General features: G+C 40.9%; 1 long non-coding RNA gene across 1 annotated transcript; it reads left to right on the top strand.

The window, feature by feature from the left end:
* The first annotated feature begins 545 nt into the window (after positions 1-545).
* On the top strand, positions 546-1,325 carry LOC122013989. The gene is made up of 3 exons (XR_006120602.1): positions 546-685; positions 764-859; positions 1,222-1,325. It is a non-coding gene; the product is annotated as an uncharacterized LOC122013989 (long non-coding RNA).
* Positions 1,326-22,346: the final 21,021 nt, after the last annotated feature.

Here is a 22,346-nt window from a genome sequence, read left to right as displayed (position 1 = left end):
ATTTTTCGGAGCTCGTAGGACTAAGTTTACGGGGATTAAAATGGGGTCTAGGAAAGCCTGTTTAGGCTATCCCATTTATGTGAGGAAATGTTGATTTTCCTTTTTATTTTCCTTTTATTTTTCTTTATTTCTTTTTCCCCATTTCTCCTACCGTGCGGTTCCCTACTTCTCCCTCGCCGATCTCTCTTCCTTCTTCTCGATCCTTCACCTATTCTCTCCCGATCCAGCCGAGGATCTCCCTTTCCCTTTCCATTCTTCCTCCCGAGTCGATTTCCCTCCTCATACCTAACACCGGCCTCTTCATCTGCTCTTTCTCGAGCCGCATCTAGGCGCCGCCACCACATGAGGCGAACGGAGCAGCGCCTATCCACTGTGGCTCTCCCTCCAGCGGTGCCCTAGCGCCGTTACCTCCATGTCATCGTCATCGCTAGAGGTCACGGGGTCAAGTCAGGGATGTCGCTCCATTACCTGTGCCCTAGTTCCAAACCCCTGTCGGCTCCTCTTCTTCCGATCACCTTCAGCCACCCTCTCGGATCGCTGCCCCTTTTGTGCCAGTGAGTTTGGCCGGAAGAGGGAGTATTGAGCTCTCTACTGATCCTACTATCCTAGCACTGTCTGCGATTCTTTGATCTCTTCTCTGGCTGACGGCGAGGAGCACAAATTCACCCTAGCAGCGATTTTGGAGGTAAGTACTATACGTAGCTATGGATTTTGGACTTGATCTTGTTGGAGTGGTGTTGATTTGGGAGTTATGTGTCCCAAGGTAGAAGATGAGTAAGATTCCAGCCACCACGATACTGTTCGCTAGAGTTTTCCTTCGCCCGATCGCTCATCACCTCCGACTAGTGGGGAGAAAGAGGTAAGGTGCTCTGGTTGTTCTGGAAATTGGTTTTGTATTGTTGATGAATTAGGTATGTGGAATTGAAGATGATATGGATTACTAGATGGTTAGTATATCACTAGTTGATACATGCTTAGTGTGATTGAATAGTTAAATGTAGGTTTTGATCTTAGATGTAGATCATGGTTGGATTGATTATTGTGATGGATTATGCTTGTTGCAAGTTCTAATTCATATGGATTAGTTAAAGTCGATTGAGGAGTTTAAATGATCCAATTAGGGTTTATAATTGGATCTGGATTTATATTAGTTTTTCGAGGATTAGATTTAGCTAATTTATTTATATGTAATTAGCTAAATCTGGATATCATATACTACAGGAGTTTGATACGATATGAGCATCTCGACGTCGGATTTGGACTGGATTGGACCTTCCTATTGGAGCCGGGTACCTCTTGACTTATCTTTTATGATATTGTCATTGGATATGCATAGTATTTTATAACTACAAGCAATGAATATGTTTGCCTTTGGTATGTCACTGTTTGATATCCATAGCATGTTAGATTTGTCACCTGTGAAGTATCCGTACTTATATCTCGTGATTTGTTGCCATGAGTACCTTATTGCCATGAGTATCTTAGTTTCTAGAGTGACATACCATGCTTTACTGAGGTTAGGGTTAGACTCTGGATTTTTGTTTCTGACATGTATATCCAAATTATCTGATACTTAGGTTTTTTATGCCATGCTTGGATTGTGTATTTCTATTGGTATATCATATATGATTCGTATACCTAGATCTTGTGGTTTTGATCTGTGCATATTGTAGGTACATATGCTATGGAAGGGGGATATGTTTAGGATCTAGGTTGTTATACCATAGAGGACCAGTATACCCTAGATCCGTGGATTTGACATACTGATACTGTGGTACCCATATTTGTTGGAGTGTATACTGAAAGCCTAAGCTTTGTAAACATTCATTATGAATAAAGAATCACATTTGGTCTAATTATCTACATTTGTTTGTAGTTGTTCATTTAATTTATATTGTAGATAACATAGTATGTGGTGTCACATACAGAAGATGATATTATCAGTACCTTATAAATTATAAACAGTAACTCACGACCAGAATGGAAAGGAACAAACCATTAGAAGGTCGTAGTGTAATTAGGTATTAGTTTATCTTAACTATATAATTATACAAGTACACTCAGAGTGTATTGAGTAGGACCATTTGAGGTCGTTTCTTTTATACTGACTTTATAAAGGAACAAAGATCTCGGTTATTATGGAAGTGTGTGCTCTTAATCCTAATATAATAACAAGCACATATATTTGATATTTATTTCTTTAATTTATCAATGGGTGAGATTTAGTTCGATGAATCAATAAGCCCGATAAATTGGGAAATGATATCACTTATAGTGTGTGTTGTTGATTATAGAAGGAAACTGTGTCCTAGAGATACTAGGTTGATAATGTCCCCAAGAGGAGCTCATAAGGATTGTCATGTTAAACCCTGTAGGTGGACTTAGTCCGACATGACGATAAGGTTGAGTGGTACTACTCTTGGACTTAGACATTAATTAAATGAGTTGTCAGTAACTCACTTAATTAGTGGACATTCGATATCTTAAACACAGGGAGACTAACACACTCATAATAAGAAGGAGCCCAAAAATGTAATTTGGGATTGGTGCGGTAGTTCAATGATAGTTCTCTAGTGGAATGAATTATCATTGATAAAATTAAGTTGTGTGTTCGGGGCGAACACGGGATGCTTAATTTTATCGGAAGACCAAAACCAATTCCTCCTCTCGGTCCCTATCGTAGCCTCTTATTTATAGAGTTCTATACCCACCTATACCCACCTTCTATACCCACCCAATAGGGGCCGGCCAAGCTAGCTTGGGATCAAGCTAGGGCCGGCCTAGGTATAAAATTGGGTGGCCGGCCCTAGCTTGAACCCAAGCTAGTAGGGCCGGCCAAAATAAATTTAAAAGAAATTTAATTTTAATTTTTATTATGTGGTAGATATAATTTAAAGAGAATTAAAATTAAAATATCTCTCTTGTAAAAGATTTACAAAAGATTAAAGAAAGAGATTAGATCTCTTTCCTTATTTGTAGATTGGAGAGATTTTTTATTTAAAATTATTCACATGTTAATAAAATTAAAATTATAGATATTTCCTTTTATTAACCATGAAGAGATTTTTAAAGAGAAATTTTATTTTTTAAAATTTCCGGAAACAAATAAGGAAAGTTTTAATTGTTGATTGAAACTTGTCCAATTTGCTTCCTCTTGATGTGGACCATTAGAGTTTATTTGGGAAATTTTATTTTATTTTTCTCAAATAAATCATGTCAAGGAAATTAAGGAAATTTTATTGTAAATAAATTTCCTAATTTGCCTAGGCCAAGGAATATAAAAGAAGGGGTAGGGGTGCCTTCATGAGACACAACCTCTATTGTTTTCTCTCCCTTTTTCCTTGGTGTTGTGGCCGGCCATTACCCTCTCCCTCTCTTCCTCTTGTGGTGGCCGAATACTTCATCTTTCTTGGAGTTCTTGTTGTGGCCGGATACTACTTGGAGAAGAAGAAGAAGAAGGAGAGAAAGCTAGCATCTCTTGGAGCTTGGTTAGTATTTTGATTTTCTTCTTTGGTAAAGTTCTTCCTTTGTGGCCGAACCTTGCTTGGAGGAGAAGAAGGTGGTTGGTGGTTTCTCATCTCGGTAGATCGTTGCCCACACAACGTCCGAGGTTAGAAGAGGAATACGGTAGAAGATCAAGAGGTTTTTCTACAAGGTATAACTAGTAATTTCTATTTCCGCATCATGCTAGTTATTTATGGAAATAATACTAAATACAAGAGGCTTACGTTCTAGAATTTCGAATATGTTTTTTTTGAAGTTGTGTTCTTTTATTTTTTCTTTTCCTTGTGATTTGATTGTTCTCTTTGGTTAACCTAAAGTTATTTTAGGAAATTAAATATTAGCTTTCTATTAAAGGTTTTGTCTAGTCGGTGGTGGTTGCTCCCATATCCAAGAAGGCCATGTGCCTCGCCACGTCGATCGGGAACCTTTTATGGAAATTAATATTTAATGGAATTAATAACTTAAGGAGACTTGGGTCGAACGTGTTAAGTTCCGCAGGAGATCCAAGTCAAAACCTAAAAGAACAAATAGATTAAGTTTTGGATCAAACGTGTTAAGTTTCGCAGGCGATCCAAAATTTAATTTAAAAGAACACATGGTAGCTAGGAAAAGGTTCAGACCTTTGTACAAAATTTTTGTACAGTGGAACCTATAGGTTTTCCGAGTAGCAACCAACAATTGGTATCAGAGCTAGGGTTTTGCCTCTGTGTATTTGGTATTTAGTTTAATTATGCACATGTCATACATAATTTAGGCAGGATAATAGTAGGATGTACTAACTTTGTGGATGCAGGATCCAACTATTATGACTTTTAGTTAATTATGTGTGTGATTGGACCCTTGGACATGTCAAGGGCAATTTATATGTGTGTACATGATTGTATTAAAATACAGCAGTAGCTGTATTTAGATTTATTAGGATTTTATTTTTGATCTAGATACATGTACATTCCTTTTATGAAATATAGGATCAAAAATGTAAAATTCTATTTATGTCGCGGATCGAATCTTGCAAAGCGTGGAACCTTCTAAGGACCAGAGGCGCAGCGGAACTAGGAGCAAGACGGATGCGACAGTTAGACCCGGTGGCGGTGGCCAAATATGGCAGCAGCTTCGGTTGACAACACACGGAAGACAATTAAAGATAAAAGCCATAATAGTTGAAAATTAGATTTTCTATTTATTGCTTTTATATTGTGCTGTGTGTGCATGTTAGTTTACAAGTTTAGTAGGCTAGCATAGTTAAAATTCCTCATTTATAAATAACTAAGTGGGAGAGGGATTTTTAAGTAAATCCCATGGTCTCCATTACTGGTTTGTAAGTGATGCAAACAAGCTTGCGCGTTGGCTCTGAGTGCCTTCCTCCATAACGGATGAGCTTGTTTGCGGATCACTAGAACAGACTTCCATTTTTGGATGACTATAGGAAGTTAATTAAGAGCGTGTGATCTTCCCCAACGGAAGGGGCATAATCTTATTAATGGACTTAGTGTCAAGTAATGGTGTACACTTAGACACATCTAATAGTATCCTCCCCAACGGAGTCACTGCTATTATTTGTGTGACCAAATAATACCAACTATTAATTTTATTTGTCAAAAGTTAGGTTGACAAGATAATAAAATTAATGGGTTAAAAACCCTCCTTTACAAATGATGAATTTGTATACGTCCACACTAACGTGGCATACAAAATTCACGGTGTTATGAGGTGTTGGTTAATTTAAAATAGTATTGTTTGAGGAATCAATATTATTCTAAATTTAGAGTTCTGACCAAAAGTTATTTGTGATTCTTAGGATGTCTTTCAACCCACTGTCCATCATACTTCAACAAAATAGACTTACTGGACCTAACTACATAGATTGGAAAAGAAACCGGACATTGTTCTTACTCTGAAAGCTATAAATTTGTCTTGTCGAGGCATTGCCGATGCACCCACTGGTGAATCTACCCTAGAGGAGATTGAATATCATAGGAAATGGGTAAAAGCAGATGAGATGGCGCGGTGTTACATTTTGGCTTCAATGTCAAATGTATTGCAACATCAGCATCAAGATTTACCAACAGCCTATGATATCATGAACAATCTCAAGGAACTCTTTGGTCATCAGGATAGGGCTTCTAGGCAAGAAGCCATGAGAAAGATAATGACAGCCACCATGCAAGAGGGTACTCCTGTAAGGGATCATATCCTAAAGATGATGGCTTATCTGAACGAAATACAGATCCTTGGAGGAGAAATTGATGGGGAAACCCAGATCGATATGATCCTCCAAACCCTACCTAGAAGTTTTGAGCAGTTTCGCCTGAACTATAATATGAATAAAAGGATTTATTCATTAGGGGAACTACTAACAGAACTTCAAGCAGCAGAAGGGTTATTTCGTCACAATGCTCAAATTTACTATGCTGAAAATGGTTCTACTTCTAAACCGAAAGGAAAGAAGAAGAAGAAACAAACTGGTTCAGCAAAGAAAGTGAATAAATCTCAGAGTACAGGATTTAAAGCTGGAATGAAGAAGCCGACATCTGCAATCAGGCAGGACATTGGAAGGCGGACTGTCCTCGTAAGAACCAAAACAAAGGTATATCTCATATTCTAGTTGTTGAAACATGTTTAACGGTGTTATCTACCAAGACCGTGTGTAGATACGGAGCCACGATCATGTCTCGCAATTCCTTGCGGGGTTCCAGAAACCCGACGACTATCTGAAGGGAGATTACCGTCTACATGGGCAATGCTACTAAGGTGGCAACTATTGCATGGGAGACGTCTACTTGTCTTTTAGTAGAAATAGAAATTTGGTTTTAAGAAATTGTCTTTATGTACCCGCTTTAGAAAGAATTTAATTTCAGTTTCTAAACTGTTTTTAGATGGATATTCAGTTTCTTTCAGTAACGATGTAGTTATTAAAAGAAATAAAGTGATTATCTGTTCTGGTGCATTAGTTGGCAATTTGTATATTTTAAATCCAATTTCTTCCACAAAGCAAAACATGGAAATTTATAACTCATCTTCTAATTCTAATAAGAGAAAAGAACCTTCAGAAATGAACCAAGCATATCTTTGGCATCTAAGACTTGGTCATATTAATTTAAGTAGGATTCAGAGGCTTATAGCCGATGGACTTTTGAGTTCATTAGAGTTGGAAAATTTTCCAACTTGTGAATCTTGCTTAGAAGGTAAAATGACCAAGAGGCCGTTCAAGGCCAAGGGGTATAGAGCTAAAGAAGTGTTAGAGTTGGTTCACTCTGATTTGTGTGGTCCTATGTCTGTCCAGGCAAGAGGAGGTTTTGAATATTTTGTCTCTTTCATAGACGATTATTCAAGATATGGATACATTTACCTAATGCGCTGCAAGTCCGAATGCTTTGACAAGTTCAAAGAATACAAGGCTGATGTGAAGAAACGATTAGGTAAAAGTATCAAGACACTACGATCTGATCGTGGTGGCGAATACCTCTTAGGAGAGTTTAGGAATTACTTATCAGAGGCTGGGATTCAATCCCAATTGTCTGCACCTGGAACACCCCAACAGAATGGTGTAGCAGAACGAAGGAATAGGACTCTTATGGAGATGGTTAGATCGATGATGAGTTATTCAGAATTACCAAATTCGTTTTGGGGATATGCTCTGGAAACAGCAGTGTATATTCTGAACTTAGTACCTTCTAAATCAGTTTCTTCTACTCCCATAGAATTGTGGAATGGGCGAAAACCCAGTCTAAGACATATTCAGATTTGGGGTAGCACATGTGCTGAAACCAGATGCTGATAAGTTAGAATCTCGTACAGAAGTTCGCGTGTTTGTAGGATATCCCAAAGGAACGAAAGGTGGTTTATTTTATAGTCCTAAAGACCAGAAGGTCATTGTTAGCACCAATGCCCAGTTTTTAGAAGAAGACTATATAATGGATCACAAGCCCAGTAGTAAAGTCGTTTTAGAAGAACTTAGAGAGGACATGTCTACTTCAGTACCAACAGTACAAGATGAAGTACCACAAGAGACCGCAACACGTGTCACACATGATACACAACCACGCATGCCTCGTCGTAGTGGGAGGGTTGTGAGGCACTGAGAGATTCATGTTTTGGGAGAGTCTTCGACTTGATCCCGGTAAACATGAACCGATCATATGACGAAGCACTCCAAGATACAGATGCAGCATCTTGGCAAAAGGCGATGAATTCTGAAATAGAGTCTATGTACTCTAATAAGGTCTGGGAGCTTGTAGAACCACCTGATGGTGTAAAAGCTGTTGGATGCAAGTGGATCTACAAAAAGAAAAGAGGGACAGACGGGAAGGTAGAAACCTTCAAAGCTAGGCTTGTTGCAAAAGGGTACACTCAAAAAGAGAGAATCGATTATGAGGAGACCTTTTCACCGGTAGCCATGCTTAAGTCTATCCGGATACTCTTATCCATTGCTGCTCATATGGATTATGAGATTTGGCAAATGGATGTCAAGACGGCATTCCTTAATGGAAGTCTTGAAGAGAACATTCATATGGAGCAACCAGAAGGGTTCATTGAAAAAGGCAAAGAGCATCTAGTCTGCAAGCTCAATCGGTCTATTTATGGACTGAAGCAAGCTTCAAGGTCTTGGAACATTCGGTTTAATGAAGTAATCCAGTCGTACGAATTTATTCAGTGTCCGGATGAGTCTTGTGTATACAAGAAGTGTAACGGAAACGTGGTGGTATTTCTTGTACTATACGTAGATGATATTTTGTTAATTGGCAACAATGTCAAGGTATTATCAGACGTAAGGGTATGATTGTCCAAACAATTTGATATGAAGGACTTAGGAGATTGTGCACACATTCTTGGGATCAAAGTTATAAGGGATCGTAAGAAAAGAATGTTGTGTCTGTCCCAAGCTTCATATATAGATACAATCCTTGCTCGTTTTAGCATGCAGGATTCCAAGAAAGGTTTCTTACCTTTTAGACATGGAGTAGCTCTATCTAAAGAGATGTCTCCAAAGACATCGAAAGAGATAGAGGACATGAAAGCGGTTTATGCTTGTAGGAAGCCTAATGTATGCAATGCTATGTACGAGACCGATATCTGCTTTGCCGTAGGCATGGTCAGATATCGAGTAACCTGGACAAGGACATTGGATCGGTAAAGCATATATTAAAGTACCCGAGAAGGACTAGAGATTATATGCTAGTTTACCAAGCGAACGATCTGCTTCCTGTGGGTTACACGGTTTCAATGATAGGGATAATAGTAAGTCTACATCGGCTATGTGTTTACTTTAGGAGGTGGAGCCATTTCATGGAGGAGTGTTAAGCGAAAATGCTTCGGACTCAACCATGGAAGTTGAGTATGTAGCAGCCTGAGGCAGCTAAAGAAGCGGTATGGCTCAGAACTTTCTAATGGACTTAGATGTGATTCTGGTTTGCCCAAAATCATCACAATTTATTGTGATAATAGCGGTTGCAAACTCGAAAGAACCACGAGCTCATAAGGCAAGTAAACATATAGAGCGCAAGTACCACGGATACGAGATATTGTGAGCGAGGAGAAGTTGTCATCGCCAAGATTGCATCGGCAGAACTGGCGATCCTTTCACTAAGGCCCTTCCGTAAAGCTTTCGATCGGCATGTGGAGGAATGGGAATCGGATGTATGGTAGAAGATATGACTTAGTCATTAGTATAAGTGGGAGATTGTTGGAGTGTATACTGAAAGCCTAAGCTTTGTAAACATTCATTATGAATAAAGAATCACATTTGGTCTAATTATCTACATTTGTTTGTAGTTGTTCATTTAATTTATATTGTAGATAACATAGTATGTGGTGTCACATACAGAAGATGATGTTATCAGTACCTTATAAATTATAAACAGTAACTCACGACCAGAATGGAAAGGAACAAACCATTAGAAGGTCGTAGTGTAATTAGGTATTAGTTTATCTTAACTATATAATTACACTAGTACACTCAGAGTGTATTGAGTAGGACCATTTGAGGTCGTTTCTTTTATACTGACTTTATAAAGGAACAAAGATCTCGGTTATTATGGAAGTGTGTGCTCTTAATTCTAATATAATAACAAGCACATATATTTGATATTTATTTCTTTAATTTATCAATGGGTGAGATTTAGTTCGATGAATCAATAAGCCCGATAAATTGGGAAATGATATCACTTATAGTGTGTGTTGTTGATTATAGAAGGAAACTGTGTCCTAGAGATACTAGGTTGATAATGTCCCCAAGAGGAGCTCATAAGGATTGTCATGTTAAACCCTGTAGGTGGACTTAGTCCGACATGACGATAAGGTTGAGTGGTACTACTCTTGGACTTAGACATTAATTAAATGAGTTGTCAGTAACTCACTTAATTAGTGGACATTCGATATCTTAAACACAGGGAGACTAACACACTCATAATAAGAAGGAGCCCAAAAATGTAATTTGGGATTGGTGCGGTAGTTCAATGATAGTTCTCTAGTGGAATGAATTATCATTGATAAAATTAAGTTGTGTGTTCGGGGCGAACACGGGATGCTTAATTTTATCGGGAGACCAAAACTAATTCCTCCTCTCGGTCCCTATCGTAGCTGTTGGGACCTTAGATGGCTAGAGGGGGGTGAATAGCCTCTTTGAAAAACACTAAACAACAATTTCTTCAAGAACTTTGTTAGCACAGCGGAATTAGAAAACTAAAACAAGAAAACACAGCACACTAACTCAGAGATTTACGAGGTTTGGGGATAACTTGCCCCTACTCCTCGGCGTGTCCGTAAGGTGGACGAATCCTCTTGATCTTTCGGTAGATCACACCCCGGAAGCTATCCGGCTAAAGGATTCTCCTTCTCGGTGGAGTAACCTCTCCACAAAGTCTTTAACAGCAGTAAGAAATTAAGCACAAGACTTACAGTAGTGGCTCAAGTGAAATGATCAAAGGAAGCTCACAGCCACAATCAGCGAAGAACAAGCGCACTGCTTCAATCTTCCAGAGAGTTTTTCTCCACAGTGTTTTTCACAGCAAGAGCACAAAAAGCATTGTTCCGAGAGCCTATCCTCTCCACCTTCATATGCCTCTCTGCTCTGTAACGGATCTCTGCCAAACCTGCAGCAAATCCCTGCAAATCCCTGCAACCGTCCACGACGTCGCCAATCACACTTCTTCCTTGTCTGATTGTCTCAGCTCCCACCAATGGCATCCTCGTTTCCACTGGTACCTCTGAGCTTGAACCTATCAGCACAAGTCAAGCTGATTTCGACCAAACGGCTGCCAGCAGATCGCAAACGAGACGTTGCTACCAAAACTGGTTTGTCCGCAGCGAGACACAGCAAAAGCTTTTTGTTGCCTTCTACTAATGATCCTTAATTTGAATTCACCCAACATCGTAATCTGTAACCTGAAACTTCGAGAAAACTTGCAGCAGATGGTTAGAAACGAAATAGGTAAAAGCAATTGCGAATCGAAACAATAAGAGAAAGCGCATGCAAAACAAGCCATCTTGTGGATCGGTCAGACCGATCCACGCTCTATTATCGTCACCGATCGGTCGGGGACCGATCAGGTGGCTCGATCGGTCCCAAGACCGATCCACCCCTTCACGCGAATCTGGCATCGATGGTGTGGACCGATCAGGACTCACCTGGATCGGTCCGTAAGACCGATCAAGATCCACCGCCATCGAGGATCATCGATCGGTCCCCGATCGGATACACTCGCATCGAGTTATCGATCGGTCCCGGACCGATCGATACACTCGATGTGCATCGAGTGTTGCTGATCGGTCTCCGCATCGATCAGAACCGGATCGTCCGATGCCCGGATCGGCCTGCAGACCGATCCAAAACTGTGAGTCTCGAGTCAAGCTTCCAAGCTTGCTGTCCTCACCCCTGACGGTCCAGAGAGCGTGCTACCGAACCCTCTCCAACCATTCATGCCAAGCTTCCACACTTGGACTTCCCAATTGCCTGGTTTCACTTACCAGGACTTTCCAAATGCCTAACATTCCAGTTAGGACTTTCCCACTGCCTGGCTTCACTCACCAGGACTTTCCCGTGCCAAGCTCCTCGCTTGGACTTTTCCCAATCAGGTCAATCAGGTTAACCAAGTCAACCTTGATTAGTAATTAGTCTGAGTTAATTTAATATCTGATTCAAACTTAAATCAGTGTCAACATCAAAACAACATCCAGGTCAGACTGTATCAACAATCTCCCCCTTTTTGTTGTTTGACAACACAATTTAAGTTTAGATCAGAAAAATTCTCATATCCATAATTTCAGGGAAATTAAGATCTCCCCCTAAGATGGATATAACTCAGTTACTTTCTCTTTTTTTTCTTTATTGATTCAAAGAGGTCAAATCGTCTCTAAACTTAATTATTTTCTCCCCCTTTGTCAAACACCGAAAAGGTGTAAAATAATGAATAAGACTGACAAGCACCTCCCCCTTTTAACCAATAACGCCTCAATCTTAATCCACACAAAAAAAACACGGTATATGAAAAACAATGGCATATGAAACATCATAAGTGTATCATGAATAGTGAAGCATCATAAATAGCATGAATATAAGAAACACAGCTAACATCTAGTTCAGATAAATGTATCAAAGACATAGTATCAACAAAACAATCAAAACATAGGGAATGTCAGCCAACATCCTCATCAAGAGGATCATCTGCAGCATCAGCTGGAAGAGTGGAATCCTGAAGAGGCATGCTGCTGCCTGAGGGTAGCTCGCCCGCAGAGTGCTGAGGAGGTGGATGGCCGGCCATCCATCCTAGAAATGCCTGATGTGTCGCCAACTGCTGTCTCTGTAGAGTATCGAACAGCCACCATCTCCTCGTGGCGGTCAAACCGGCTCTCCAGCTCAGCGATCTGCCAGCGCAGATCTGGATCCTCCTCGCCATATGCAGCAGCAGGAGGACGAGCAACCTGTCGTGGAAGTGGTAGCTCACCCAGTGCCCTCCCATCCTTCCACCTAACCGTCCCATCCTGACTTAGGATTCCGGACTTGGAAAACGCACGTTTCCCAAGTCGACAATCCTGCCTGACCATCTTCACTATCCTCCCCCTAGAGACGTCAATACCCATGGACTCGAGCCAATCAGTAATTATATGCCCAAAAGGCATATAGATGTTGTCGCCGCTCGGTTCGCTATGGGAAATGATAGACATATAGACACTCGACATAATATCAAAATCTAGACGTCGACGTAACCCATAAAGCATCAGACAGTGATATGGTCGAATTTCTGCCAACGGTTTAGAGGTGATAGGTAGAAGACATTGTGTGACAATTTTGAAAAGAATGTAGTCAGGAGCAGAGAGTCTAAGGGCTGCAAATGTAGGAAAGTCGTCATCTAACTCATCTAAACCATCCAGTCTCGGATGACCAAAGAAGTACTCATAGATTGAGTCAGAAGAGACATTAAGAGGATGAGGTACGGGTTCAGGCAAAACAGGATAGATGGAGAACACCGTCCCCGAACACAAACGACAACCTAAATACCCAAAGAAGGCAATTATGTCGAGATCAATGTTTTGCTTAGCCACTCTTGTTCTATGACTACCATCAGGAGTCTGATGAAGGTTGTTATAGAATTCAGATACTAGATCAAAGTTGATGTCCCTTTCTAGAAAAACCAAAGAATCGAGCTTGTAGTAGGCAATGGTTTCTAAAATAGAGGGACAAGATTCCTGCATGAACTTCTTATCAACAGATTGACAAGGGAGTAATTTGAAAGTCCTCTCCTTAAATGATTTTTCAAATTTTTGGTTGGGGAATCTCCTCGAACTAGCTGGTTGAGGTCGGGAGGTAGCAGGAGCTTTGGACTTGGATTTGGATTTCTCGGTTGGTTCCTTAGAGGTACCCTCACCACTAGTGGGTTTCTTCCTAAGGGGATTCAATGTGGTAAAATGGGGCAATGAGTGAGCACCGGAGCCACCAACAAATACGAACCGAGACAAACACAACAACAGAAGATGAGAAATGAAAACACAATGCCAAGTTCTATAGAGGTAGGAGTTACCTTGGAGCCATGGAACTCTCGGCTAGGGCTTCCGAGGGCTGGAGCTTCGGCGTGCAAGGAGAAGAGAAAGGGTGGGCTGTTGGGAAGAGTCGGCTAGGGTTCGCGTGAATGAGGGAAAGAGGGGATCGGGAGGTTTTAAGGGTTAAGATGGGTGTACAGTGAAGAAATGATCGGACGGTTGTCCGATCAGAAGGTATCCGACGCCCCTGATCGGTCACCAGACCGATCAGGGAACCTCCTGACCGGTCTGTGGACCGATCAGAAGGTGATCAGTAGCATTCAGCGAAGCCCCTGATCGGTCACCAGACCGATCAGGGAAATTCCTGATCGGTCCGTAGACCGATCAGAGATCGAACAGTAAGCCCCTAATTCACAGCCTTAACCAATGGAACCACTGATCGGTCTATGGACCGATCAGAAGAGCCTTATGCGTATCAGATTACCCTGATCGGTCCCTGGACCGATCAGTGAGCCGCACAAAAATAACCTGATCGGTCCCTGGACCGATCAGATTACAGACAGAAAGATTGGGAAGTTTTTGGATCGGTCTGTCGACCGATCCATCTTCTCCTGATCGGGCTGTAGCCCGATCAGTGTCTGATACTGAAATTTTCAGTGATTTCAGTAACCGAAATCCTTTGATAGTTCGTAGAAGTTTCTCCAGTAAAACTTTCAAAATCAATATCTAGAACCCTGAGAATCTACAAGCATAACTATGTCCTAACGATGGGCTCTTGTGGTGTGAATTTGTTTATAATTTGAGACTTTCATATTCGACTACAAACACTTATATTTCAGACAAGTTTCAAGTTTGTCAAAATAGACAACTTGTCCTAATTTGCAATCAAGGCATGAAAGCTGAAGTTCTTGATTCTTGTTATGTTTAGTTTCAAGTTTGTCAAAATATATCCAATTTATTATTATTTCCTTTAATAACCTATCGTTTTATCAATCAAAAGTCATGACATGAACCAAACAACAATACCAATCAACACATTAACCATCAACCATGATTAGAAAATTTCTAGACAAAAGTCCAACTAAGATTCCTTGGTTGGAATATATGAGTAAGATCTAGGAGTCAAATACACATGAATTATGTAATGACCTTCCCCATACTCAATTTATGTCTCTTCAACCTACTTATTCAAGGGATGCATAGTACATTTTGAATAAATTGGTTGTTCCTAGCATCTCACCCCATTTCTAGCAAACAAAAACAATTTGTTAAACCTTATCGTTTGTGTGAGATGTCCCCAAATTGCCCAAATCAGTTTCCCAATTACTCTTGTCATTTTAATAGTCCTTATTGATCATGGTGAAGTTCTAATGACCTAAGGAGCCAAACACATTCCCAACTCCCTCCTTAAATGACTAAATTCATTCTCCGGAAGGGGTTTTGTGAAGATATCGGCTAGGTTTGACTTTGACTCAACATATGTGAGCACAATGTCTCCCCTAGCTACGTGATCTCTTATGAAGTGATGACGCACTTCAATGTGTTTGGTCCTCGAATGATGGACTGGATTTTTAGTTAGGTTGATTGTGCTAATGTTGTCACACAGCACTTGTACACCCTTATAAGAAAGTCCATAATCCTCTAGGGTGTGTATCATCCACAATAACTGTGATACACTCTCTCCCATGGCAATATATTCAGCCTCGGTCGTGGAGAGAGCAACACAATGTTGCTTCTGACTTGACCAGCTAACTAAACATGAACCTAAAAATTGGCAACCCCCACTCGTACTTTTCCGATCCAATTTGCACCCAGCATAATCGGAGTCGGTATAACCTATCAAGTCAAATGATTCAGTGCGAGGGTACCAAAGACCTACTCTAATTGTGCCTTTAAGGTATCTCAGAATTCTCTTAACTGCAATTAAGTGAGATTCCTTGGCACGGACTTGATACCTAGCGCATGCCCACAAAGAAGTATGTCCGATCGACTAGCTGTGAGATATAGAAGACTACCGATCATGCTTCTATATTGCGTTAGATCAACTGATTTTCCACTCTCATCATTGTCAAGACGAGTGCTCGTCGCCATAGGAGTGGATACTTCCTTAGAATCACTCATTTTGAATTTCTTAAGCATCTCTTGAGTGTATTTTGCTTGATGGACATAAATGCCATCTCTAGTTTGTTTGATTTCTAGTCCAAGGAAGAATGTCAATTCTCCCACAAGACTCATTTCAAACTCACTTTCCATGTGAGTGATAAATTCATTTAAATAGCCCTTGTTATTTGAGCCACAAATTATGTCATCGACATATACTTGGGCTACAAAAATATTTTCACCATCTCGACGAAGAAATAGTGTTGGGTCTATTTGACCCCTTACAAAACCCTTTTCTAATAGATAAGTCGACAACCTTTCGTACCAAGCTCGAGGTGCTTGTTTTAGCCCATAAAGAGCTTTCTTGAGCTTGAACACGTGGTTTGGAGCTTGGTATTCACAAACCCGGTGGTTGTTCAACGTAGACTTCTTCTTTAATGAAACCATTTAAGAAGGCCGATTTAACGTCCATTTGATAGAGCTTGAAACCTCTATGTGCAGCAAAAGCTAGCATTGAACGAATGGACTCCAATCGTGCCACAGGAGCATAGGTCTCATCATAATCGAGGCCTTCAACTTGACTATAGCCCTTGGCTACTAGTCTTGCCTTGTTTCTTACTACCTCTCCCTTTTGGTTTAACTTATTTTGAAGACCCATTTAGTTCCAATAATGGTGGTCTTCTTAGGTCTAGGAACCAAGTCCCACACTTGGCTTCTTTCAAATTGACCTAACTCATCTTGCATAGCTATGACCCAATCAGGATCATGCAATGCCTCATCAACTAGTTTAGGTTCGATTTCTGAGATCAAAGCAACCTCATTCGACTCATTTCTGAAGAATGATCTAGTCCTAACCCCTTGTTGGATGTCTCCCACAATATGGTCTTGTGGATGACTAGAGACTATCCTAGATTGCCTTGGAGTTGGCGGTGCCTCATGAGTGGTCTCACTCGGCACAGGCAAGAGATCAGATTGAGCCCTTTCTTGCCTTTGCTCATCATCTTCAGAGTCAACTTCGACCCTTCCAATGTTTTGATCATTCAAACTTAGATTTCTAAGTTCGAATTGAATTTCTCCTACATCCCTTGATTGATCATTTGAGTTAGGGATTTCTTCAAAAGCTACATCAGAGGACTCTTCAATCAATTTAGTCCTATTGTTGTAGACTCGATAGGCTTTGCTGGTGAGCGAGTACCCAACCAGTATCCCCTCATCAGCCTTGGCCGAAAATTTTCCAAGATGGTCCTTGGTATTTAAAATGAACACCTTACAACCAAACACCCTAAGATGTTTAATTGTAGGCGGTTTCCCAAACCAAAGTTCATGGGGAGTCTTTCCTAAAAACCTATGTATCAGAATTCGGTTTTGCACATAGCAAGCTGTATTCACAGCTTCAGCCCATAAGTAGCTCGGTAGGGAGTACTCATGAAGCATGCTTCGTGCAGCCTCTTGTAAGACTCGGTTCTTTCTCTCCACAACCCCATTTTGCTGTGGGGTCCTTGGAGTAGAGAACTCATGCCTATATCCCTTTTCTTGACAAAACTCTAAAAACCTATGATTTTGAAATTCCCCACCATGATCACTTCTAATGGTTTTAATTGTTGTCGATTTTTCATTTTCAGTTCTTCTACAAAAGGAAATAAAAATATCTATAGTTTGGTCCTTATGTTTCAAGAAGAAAGTCCATGTGTATCTAGTAAAATCATCAACGATTACCAAACAATATCTACTTCCATTCAATGATATTACACTACTGCAATCAAATAGGTCCATGTGCAATAAATCTAAAGCAGTAGATGTACTTACATTGCTTTTACCTTTATGGACAGCTTTTGTTTGCTTACCCTTTTGACATGCATCACATAGTTTGGTCTTGTGGAACTTGATGCTTGGTAAGCCTCGCACTAATCCTTGGTTGGCCAACTTCCAGATGTTCTTCATGTTTACATGTGCCAATCTTCTATGCCATAACCAAGACTCTTCTTCTTTCGACATGAAACACTTAATCAAAGCATTAGTAGCACTTTTAAATGATACTTGATAAATATTGTCAACCCTTGTGCCTACTAGTACAGTGTCAAGTGTGTCAATGTGTTTAACCAAACATTGACTTGAATGAAATTCAATTGTGTAACCCGTATCACACAATTGACTGACACTTAGGAGATTAAAAGTCATCCCTTGACTAGAAGGACATTCTTGATATGAAGACATTCGGATATATGAATGTCTCCAATTCCTACAACCTTAAGGCTACCATTATTACCAAAAGACACATTACCTCTACTTTTGTTTTGAATGGTAGTAAATAGTGATTTGTTCCCAGTCATGTGCTTGGAGCATCCACTATCAACAAACCAAGTTGATAGATGCTCCCCCTCGACCAATGCCTACAATACACGAAAAATAGAGGTTTTAGGTACCCAAATCTTGGGACCTAATGCTTCTACAACGAAAGACCTAGGAACCCATGCCTTGGTCATACCTTTCCTAGTTCCATGAACTCTAGAAACATGTGATCTACTATTTTGAGTTCTAGACATTAGAGAAATGAAACTCGACTCCTTGGGTTGATACCCTAACCCGGCTTTGTTGTAAACTGCCCTTTGGGCATTTAGAATCATGTCTAGAGTCTTAGAGCTAGTTGAGAATTTCTCAAGCATTTTCTTGAGTTTCTCAACCTCACCCTTTAAGGCCTTGTTCTCATCCTCAAGGACTTCTAGATGTAGGTCATCGACCTCATCTTCCCTAAGGGTCCTTAAGGTTTTACTTCTTCTTTCAACAATTTATTTTCTGTTTTTGACTTTTTAAGCAATGTAGATAAGTGAGTGATAGTTTTATAACACTTTTCTATATGAGAAGGGGTTACCTCTTCATCATCCGAAGATGATGAAGCCGTGGTTGAAGCGCTTGAGTCATCACTCTCGGATTCGGACTCTTCCCTTGCCATGAGTGCCAATTGCCGAGTGCTCTTTTCCATCTTCTCTTCTTCCTCCGATGAGCTTGATGAGGACTCATCCCAAGTGGCCTTGAGGGCCTTCTTCTTCTTGGCTCTTTCCTCCTTCCTTTTGACTCGTTCCTCCTTCCTCTTTAGTTTCGGACACTCGCTCCGAATGTGTCCTTTCTTGCTACACTCATAACATGTAACATTAGATTTATCAAAATTTTGATCATTAGTTTTACCTTTTCCTTTGTATCTTCGGCCTCTTCTCATAATCCTCCTTACGAAGTTCGCCATCTCGCTTGATGATGATCCACTTTCATCATCGGATTCGGAAGAAGAGGTGGATGAGGAAATCTCCTTTTCTTTCTTCTTTCCTTCTTCCTTCTTCCATCCTTGCTCTTTGGTCCTGCAAATAAAGCAATACCCTTCTCTTTTGACCTTTGTTAGCAAGCTCATGAAGTTCCATCTCACAGAAAAATTCATCTAGTTTAACAATGGAAAGATCCTTGGATACCTTGTAGGCATCTACCATGGATGACCACAAGGCATTCCTAGGAAAAGATTTAAGAGCGTACCTTACTAAGTCACGGTTTTCTACCCGTTCATCCACGGAGTGGAGACCATTGATGATCTCCTTGAATCTCCCATGAAGTTCACTCACCGTTTCATTGTCCTTCATGGTTAGATTTTGGAGCTGATTCAAGAATAGGTCCCTCTTGGCAATCCGAGAATCCCGAGTTCCCTCTTGGAGCTCGATGAGTTTGTTCCATAGGTCTCTTGCACTTGAGAACGGACCTACCTTGACGAGTTGGTCCTTGGCGATTCCACATTGCAAGGTGACCATAGCCTTGGCATCGGCTTGTGCTTTGCGGAGTTGTTCGGTAGACCACTTTGACGACTCGAGTTCCTTACCTTCTTCATCCTTTGGTGGTGTGAAACCTTCCTTGACTGAGAACCACATGGCTATGTCGGTTTTGAGGTAGTACTCCATGCGGCCCTTCCAATATTGAAAATCTGCTCCTTCGAAGTAAGGTGGACGGTTGGTGCTAAATCCCTCCTTCATGGCCATTGTTTTGCTCTTTGGGTTGTTAAGCCGAAATGAAGAGCACCAGGCTCTGATACCACTTGTTGGGACCTTAGATGGCTAGAGGGGGGTGAATAGCCTCTTTGAAAAACACTAAACAACAATTTCTTCAAGAACTTTGTTAGCACAGCGGAATTAGAAAACTAAAACAAGAAAACACAGCACACTAACTCAGAGATTTACGAGGTTCGGGGATAACTTGCCCCTACTCCTCGGCGTGTCCGTAAGGTGGACGAATCCTCTTGATCTTTCGGTAGATCACACCCCGGAAGCTATCCGGCTAAAGGATTCTCCTTCTCGGTGGAGTAACCTCTCCACAAAGTCTTTAACAAAATAAGAAATTAAGTGAAAATGATCAAAGGAAGCTCACAGCCACAATCAGCGAAGAACAATCAGCGAAGAACAAGCACACTGCTTCAATCTTCAGAATTTTTCTCCACACACTGTTTTTCACAGCAAGAGCACAAAAAGCATTGTTCCGAGAGCCTCTCCTCTCCACCTTCATATGCCTCTCTGCTCTGTAACGGATCTCTGCCAAACCTGCAGCAAATCCCTGCAAATCCCTGCAACCGTCCACGACGTCGCCAATCACACTTCTTCCTTGTCTGATTGTCTCAGCTCCCACCAATGGCATCCTCGTTTCCACTGGTACCTCTGAGCTTGAACCTATCAGCACAAGTCAAGCTGATTTCGACCAAACGGCTGCCAGCAGATCGCAAACGAGACGTTGCTACCAAAACTGGTTTGTCCGCAGCGAGACACAGCAAAAGCTTTTTGTTGCCTTCTACTAATGATCCTTAATTTGAATTCACCCAACATCGTAATCTGTAACCTGAAACTTCGAGAAAACTTGCAGCAGATGGTTAGAAACGAAATAGGTAAAAGCAATTGCGAATCAGAAACAATAAGAGAAAGCGCATGCAAAACAAGCCATACTGTGGATCGGTCAGCAGACCGATCCACGCTTCTATTTATCGTCACTGATCGGTCTGGGGACCGATCAGGTGCTTGTCTGATCGGTCCCAAGACCGATCCACCCCTTCACGCGAATCTGGCACCGAAGCCTGATCGGTCTGTGGACCGATCAGGACTCAGCTGGATCGGTCCGTAAGACCGATCAGTATCCACTCAGCGCTACTGAGGATCATCTGATCGGTCCCCGGACCGATCAGTATCCACTCAGTGTGCTACTGAGTGTTATCTGATCGGTCCCCGGACCGATCAGTATACACTCAGTGTGCTACTGAGTGTTGCCTGATCGGTCCCCAGACCGATCAGGAAACTGGATCGGTCTGCAGACCGATCAGCCGTGCCATTGTGCCACTGGATCGGTCTGCAGACCGATCCAAAACTGTGAGTCTCGAGTCAAGCTTCCAAGCTTGCTGTCCTCACCCCTGACGGTCCAGAGAGCGTGCTACCGAACCCTCTCCAACCATACATGCCAAGCTTCCACACTTGGACTTCCCAATTGCCTGGTTTCACTTACCAGGACTTTCCAAATGCCTAACATTCCAGTTAGGACTTTCCCACTGCCTGGATTCACTCACCAGGACTTTCCCGTGCCAAGCTCCTCGCTTGGACTTTTCCCAATCAGGTCAATCAGGTTAACCAAGTCAACCTTGATTAGTAATTAGTCTGAGTTAATTTAATATCTGATTCAAACTTAAATCAGTGTCAACATCAAAACAACATCCAGGTCAGACTGTATCAACAGTAGCCTCTTATTTATAGAGTTCTATACCCACCTATACCCACCTTCTATACCCACCCAATAGGGGCCGGCCAAGCTAGCTTGGGATCAAGCTAGGGCCGGCCTAGGTATAAAATTGGGTGGCCGGCCCTAGCTTGAACCCAAGCTAGTAGGGCCGGCCAAAATAAATTAAAAAAGAAATTTAATTTTAATTTTTATTATGTGGTAGATATAATTTAAAGAGAATTAAAATTAAAATATCTCTCTTGTAAAAGATTTACAAAAGATTAAAGAAAGAGATTAGATCTCTTTCCTTATTTGTAGATTGGAGAGATTTTTTATTTAAAATTATTCACATGTTAATAAAATTAAAATTATAGATATTTCCTTTTATTAACCATGAAGAGATTTTTAAAGAGAAATTTTATTTTTTAAAATTTCCGGAAACAAATAAGGAAAGTTTTAATTGTTGATTGAAACTTGTCCAATTTGCTTCCTCTTGATGTGGCCGGCCATTAGAGTTTATTTGGGAAATTTTATTTTATTTTTCTCAAATAAATCATGTCAAGGAAATTAAGGAAATTTTATTGTAAATAAATTTCCTAATTTGCCTAGGCCAAGGAATATAAAAGAAGGGGTAGGGGTGCCTTCATGAGACACAACCTCTATTGTTTTCTCTCCCTTTTCCTTGGTGTGGTCGGTCATTACCCTCTCCCTCTCTTCCTCTTGTGGTGGCCGAATACTTCATCTTTCTTGGAGTTCTTGTTGTGGCCGGATACTACTTGGAGAAGAAGAAGAAGAAGGAGAGAAAGCTAGCATCTCTTGGAGCTTGGTTAGTATTTTGATTTTCTTCTTTGGTAAAGTTCTTCCTTTGTGGCCGAACCTTGCTTGGAGGAGAAGAAGGTGGTTGGTGGTTTCTCATCTCGGTAGATCGCTGCCCACACAACGTCCGAGGTTAGAAGAGGAATACTGTAGAAGATCAAGAGGTTTTCTACAAGGTATAACTAGTAATTTCTATTTCCGCATCATGCTAGTTATTTATGGAAATA

This window comes from Zingiber officinale, chromosome 8B (genome assembly GCF_018446385.1).
Source record: "Zingiber officinale cultivar Zhangliang chromosome 8B, Zo_v1.1, whole genome shotgun sequence".
Lineage (NCBI taxonomy): Eukaryota > Viridiplantae > Streptophyta > Magnoliopsida > Zingiberales > Zingiberaceae > Zingiber > Zingiber officinale.
Note: the sequence above shows the minus strand (reverse complement) of the source record. Positions and strands in the feature narration are given on the sequence as shown.